Source organism: Mus caroli, chromosome 10, assembly GCF_900094665.2.
Source record: "Mus caroli chromosome 10, CAROLI_EIJ_v1.1, whole genome shotgun sequence".
In the NCBI taxonomy this organism is placed as follows: Eukaryota; Metazoa; Chordata; class Mammalia; order Rodentia; family Muridae; genus Mus; species Mus caroli.
This window is the reverse complement of record NC_034579.1, coordinates 95,832,799-95,839,291: the sequence shown is the minus strand read 5'-3', so window position 1 is coordinate 95,839,291 and position 6,493 is coordinate 95,832,799.

Below are 6,493 nucleotides of genomic sequence, written 5' to 3'. Positions count from 1 at the left end.
AATAAACCTTCATTTTCAAGTTGTTTGTAAACTCTTTAAGAACTACTGTGAATATAAACACATTACTTAAAAACTCCTCCTTGAGTCTTTCAAAGCATGGTTAAAAGTATTTTTAATAAAGATTCTGAATACCACAGATTCTCTCTATATTTTTAAATTGTTTTGGAAATAACCATTTTTCATGTATGCACTCATTATAATAATTTATTTTTCTTAATACACTGAGAACAACGAGGTGCTATTTAATTTCACTGTTCTTAATTTGTTCTGAGTCTACACATTTAAAATGATTTAATACTATCTTTGCCTTAAAATAAAATAAAATGAGAAACTTTAAGCATTCCAAGTAAGACATATTCAACCTTATCAGTGATACATGAAACTTACCCATGTAGAATTTGTGCCTAGTAGTAGAGTTGGCTTACTGACTTACTGAATAACTGTGTTTGTAACTGTATAACATCTTTCCCTGCAAATCTTAAGATACCAGTATCTACAGAAACAAAGCAGATCACATATAACAATTAAAAATTTCACTTCAAAGAAAACTAAGTAGTGGCCTGAGGATTGTTATTTGTCTAAAACTGCACCTTTTAAAACCTTACATTTCATTTCAATAGAGTCATTAATTGTATTACTTCTAGTCAGAATAATTTTGGAAAATTGCATATCATTTGTAACTATTCATAACATAAAACTCACATTTATAGTCATATACTAATTATAGATATATGAGTAAGATCAATGCTACAAATATTGACATCTTGACATGACATGCCTGTTGCAGGCTTGAAAAAAAAAACAGTAGCTGTGCTCATCTGTACAAGATCAAGTGAGTTAAAAATTCAAGAATTTTGCAGGCAGATGGATGGACATAGAAACAATCATCCTGAGTGGGGTAACCAAGACTCAAAATGATGTACATGTTATATACTCACTGATAAGTGGATATTAGCCAAAAAGTCAAGAATACCCATGTTACAGGCCCAAGTGTGGATGCTTCAATCCCACTTAGAAGGGGAAACAAAAATAATCACAGGAGGCTAAGGAGGAAAAAATTGGGATATGAGAGGGGAGTGGGAGGAAAAATGGGGTTCAGGGTCAGGTATGAGGGGGGGACAGAAGTCCAGAGGGCCAGGAGAACGAATAAAATTGTGCAGCTGTGTGGGGTGGGGAATGGGGGGATCACTAGACAGTCCCAGACACTAGGGATGTGTGAGGCTCCCCAGACCCAAATGAAGATGACATTAGCTGAAATGCCCAACGGCAGGGAGATAGAACCTTGAAGAGATCACCTCCAGTAGATAGACATGGCCACCAAAGGAGGGATAGGGCCACTCACCCATCTCCATTTTTTTTTACCAAAAATATTTTCCTGCCTAGAAGAAATGCAGGGATAAAAAATGGAACAGAGAATGGAGGAAAGGCTATTCAGTGACCAGTCCAACTTGGGATCTATTCCATTTGCAGATACCAACCCCCAACACTATTGCTGATGCAAGGTGTGGTTGGAGACAGGAGACTAGCAAGGCTATCCTCTGAAAAGCTCTGCAAGTAGTTGACTGAGACAGATGGAGATACTTATAACCAACCATTGGACTGAGCCCAGGGATCCCAGTGGAAGAATTAAGGGAAGGATGAAGGAGCCAAAAGAGATTGCAACCACATAGAAAGAACAATAATATCAACTAATCAAACTCCTCAGAACTCCCAGAGACTAGGCCACCAACTAAAGAGTATACATGAGCTGGTCTGTGGTCCCAGCTACATATATAGCAGAGAACTGACATGTCTGGCCTCAGTGGAAGGAGATGCTCTTGGTCCTGTGGAGGCTTGGTGCCCTCTAGACAGGGGATGATAGAGCAGTGAGGTGGGAATGGGTGGGTGGGTAGGGACGCATCCAATTAGAAGCAAACTGGGAGGATGGGATGGGATGCTGGTGGAGTGGGAACCAGGAAGGGAGACAAAATTTAATATGCAAATAAATAAAATAATACAAAAGTAGAGTGGGAAACCTGCACATTGACACATCCCTTTAATCCCAGCACTCACAGGCAGAGGAGACTCTTTGTAGCCACTTCCAGGCCAGCAAGACTCACTGAATGAAACTCTATAAAAAGAACAAAATAAAACAAAATATGGCTGAAAGGTGGAGTATATGCCTCTAATCCCAGCATTTGGGAGACAGGGGCAGATGAATCTCTGAGTTTGAGACCAACCTGGTCAACTGAGCAAGTTTCAGGACAGCCAGGGGTATACAGGGAAATTCTGTCTCAAAAAGACAAGACAAACAAAGGTAGAAACAAAACTAAACTAGACTAAACTAGATTAAAATTTCAGCATGGAAGGCCAGTTTCAAGGCATTTTTTTTTTCTGTCTGTGAAGCATCCTATGAACATATGGACAAAAAACTTAATTTGTTCAGTGGAATATATATATATATATATACATATATACATACATACATACATATATATATATATATATATATATATATGTGTGTGTGTGTGTGTGTGTGTGTGTGTGTGTGTGTATGTGTGATATGAACATAGGAGGAAGACATGGTAGCCAGGAAAGGGGAGGGGAATGGGTAGAAAGAGCATAGGAAGGTATATATGATTGGAATAAATTGTATATAAACATGTACAAAAATGTGAAAAACATGTTAAAAAGAAACTAAATCATGCCATGTTCAGCCATCATCAGAGAGGCTTCCACCTGCAGAGATGGGAATACAGCGACCCACAGGCAGACGTCATGCAGAGAGTGAGACAAGGAAACACTCATCCTTAAATGCTGTCTCCATCAAATGCCTCCCTCTGGGGCTTTAGGAGCCCTGGAGTAAAGGATGCAGAGAGAAGAGCCCAAAGGAATGGGGAAAATAAGGCCATCTCAATCAATATGAGCAAAGCCCATATGAAATGTAGTCAAACAACATTCATAGGGCCTTCAAGGTTCTGCATCAGATGGAGTCTTAGAACTGAAAGCAGAAGTGGACATGTGTCCTCATCCCTAACCAACACATTCTCCAATTACTACGTCACTAGCAAATGGCAATTAAATTTTGTCCAAAGGAGTTTTGCTGTGGAACTAACTAAGTTACTCCTAAGGATGGCCTGTATTGCCAGGCTGGGAGAAACCAAATGCAATGATGTCACAGAAGGCAGGTTGGGCAATGGCTTCCAAGAATCTGCTTGTCTCATTCCTGCCTCACACCCAGTTAGAACTGGAATGCAAAAGATTTTCCTCAAGCCTGCATTTTGCTTGGATCCAGAGACTCCAGAACTCATGATGGAGAAGCAGATGCTTTTCATCCATTGAACTTTTATCTCAGCCTTCAAAAAACTGATATCTCAAGAAGAAACGTAATCTCTGTGAAGGAAGGAAAAACAATAAATGTACCCATGTACAAGATTTTTGACATTCCCATGAAGTCAGATTTTAATTACCCTGCATGAAAATGGAAGAGCACTAAAGGTTAAGAGTTTGAGCCCTAACTATTTGTCACATGACAGGAAAGATAATTTACATAGGAAAATTATTGGAGAGAAGCCTTTTCTCTGCTCTCTGGACCTCATATGTGTACTGCCCCCTTTGCTGTTTTATCCCCTCCCAGATGATCTGCAGTCCCCACCATATCCAGCGTGTGAAATGAGACATTGCCAGAGTTAAGTTACAGAGAGATTATTGCAATGGGTTGAATGGATTTTTCTTGTGTGCTCCATATTAAAGGTGAGTGTATGGGAAAGGGTTGGAAAGACAGTAGAAAAGGGAAGTATACTTTAACTAAAATACAATCTCACCCATGCCCAAAATAAATGAGACTAGCAAAACAGTGGAATATTTTACAGTAGCAATACTTGATTTATCAATTTAATAGGACATATGTCCAAAGTGCAGGCCAAATGCTTTGTATGCATACTTAAGTTTATAAAATATTTCTCAGTATTTTTCCCTGACATTTGTGGTAATGACTATCAGATTAGAATATAGCAATTCACACTATTTCCCCCAAATTACATATGGTTTTGAATGTAGGAAATGTTGATTAAATGGTTTTCACTAGTGATATAACTCAGCTATTCATTAGGAAGGTGCCAAGGTTCATACGCAAGAGCAGAGAGATAGGTGGGGTTGGGATGGAGGGTGGGAAAGGAGGGAAAGAATTACAATGGAAATGAAGGTTATAATTCTTCATTTAGCTGAAGTTGATATTTCATTCTATTCATTCTAATTGCAGAGATCATTTGAGATAGAAAACAATAACTTTTGTAGTTAAGATGACACAGGTATATTATGTAGAAAGAAGATCAGAAACATTTTAAATGATTTGAAAACATTAAGGACATACCATTGAAGATAATATGTTGTATCATATTGAGAAAATTGACTTGAAGTGTGTTATTTGAAAATAACATGCCATGCTCTATTGAAGAAAATTGAACAAAGTTCCAGGAAAATGGTTTTTAACTGGATTTTTTTTGATACAGCATAAAACCTTGACTTTAAAAAGATTGATTGATGTATATTAGGTCTTTGATTTTTGAAGAACATTAATGACTTAAATGTTTGCAAAGAGAGAGGAGGGATGTTTATAATATCTCATCCAATAGTTGAGTAAATGATAATCATTTAAAATAATCTTTTAATGGCCTCCAATGATTCATACTCTTTTACTTCAGTTATTACATGACTTTCTTACACTTGGATTACAATTAACATCATTGGAGTAAAATTATTGTGTGTATATGTGTGCATGTGTGTCTGCTTATATAGATGTATACAACCATATATACAGGGTGACTGTTGCTGATATAGCAGAAAAGCATACGCTATGTTATTTTGTGGAGTAAGTTTAAAAGCTGTACTTATTCAATGTAAGTTTTATACGCAAGTATCACTAGTTCAATTGGTTATTATATTTAATGAATATACAGCCAATGATATTTTTACTTGGTAAAAATGCTAATGATCTCACCATTGTACCTGAAGTTTGTCTATGTTGAAGACATGGCTATTTTGGTGCATATTATAATAAAAAATTGTTGGATCATTTGAATATGCTTTCTTGTTAATTAATGTGACTGCAACTTTCTACAGGCCTGAAATTTACTCATCACTTTCTTTCATAAGAAACTTAACTTTGGGGGCTAGAGAGATGGCTCAGCAGTTAAGAGCACAGACTGTTCTTCTAGAGGTCCTGAGTTCAAATTCCAGCAACCACATGGTGGTTCACAACCATCTGTAATGAGATCTGATGCCCTCTTCTGGTGTGTCTGAAAACAGCTACAGTATATATATATATATATATACATATATATATTTATAACAAATAAATAAGTCTAAAAAAAAAGAAAAAAAGAAAAGAAAGAAACTTAACTTTGGGGTGACACTTTCAAATAGAAAAGCTGGTATACTGATTTAAACCAAAAAAAATTGATTTCAATTATGGATGTTTTTTTTTTTTTAGAAAAGATTCAAATTTACCTATCTAGGACACAGTCTGAGCCCTATATTTAAACTTCAACGTTAAACTTTCTTCCCTAGACACTAAGGCTCAGGGAGCATTGCAGAATAAGAGGCAGAAGGAATGTGACAGCTAGATCATGTGGAGGGGTGCTGTGGAATTTGGCCAAGATTATTTCAGTCATGAAGTCACAGTGCCATGGCTATGTGTACAAGTCTGACCCAAGAACATGATAGTCCAAATGTGATTATCTATGGGTTAGATGATTTCTATGCCCTCTCACATACTGAAGAGCTATTGGCAGTAGGGTAGTTGTTGGGGGAGAGACAATCTTTGTTTGTTGAGTATGTGTCCGCTGGTACTAGTAGTACTGGACTAGTTGGCTGGCAACTGACCAATGCACATTTGAGCAACACTAACTGGATTTAGTGTGTGATAGATAGAGATAGAGACACACAGAGAATGGGAAACAGATGAATTTGGAAAGGCATGTGTAAGGTTTGGGGAATATGTGAAATCTGAATATTTACTTTGAATTTAAAATATGAAAATAGGAATAGCACATGATCATATTTCATAGCATATGAATATGTAAAAATGCTCAAAATTAATGATTTTATAAAATAATGTTAAAAGATGTATATTCTTAATGGGGCAGGTTGATAAATGCTTGTGATACCAGAACTTTGGAGTTGGAGCTATGAGGCTCAAGACTTTGAGGTCATCTTCAGTGCTATCACAAGGAGATCAGTCTGCACTGTCTGAAACCCTGTTTCAAAACAAAGCAAAAATCAACCAATGCTATGCAATCTTGGAACAAATAAAAAAATTAAAATACAGCAGCAAAGATGATGCACCTATGTGTCATTTTTGTCTATTAATAACAACCCGAAACCAAACAAAAGAGAGGCTCCCAGAAGTAGGATTATTGGTCCAATAAATAGTGTGTGTAAACCTCACAACTGTAGCTGTAGGAAGGAAAATAGATCTAAATAACATACTGGTTTTGAAATTATGTTTATGTAC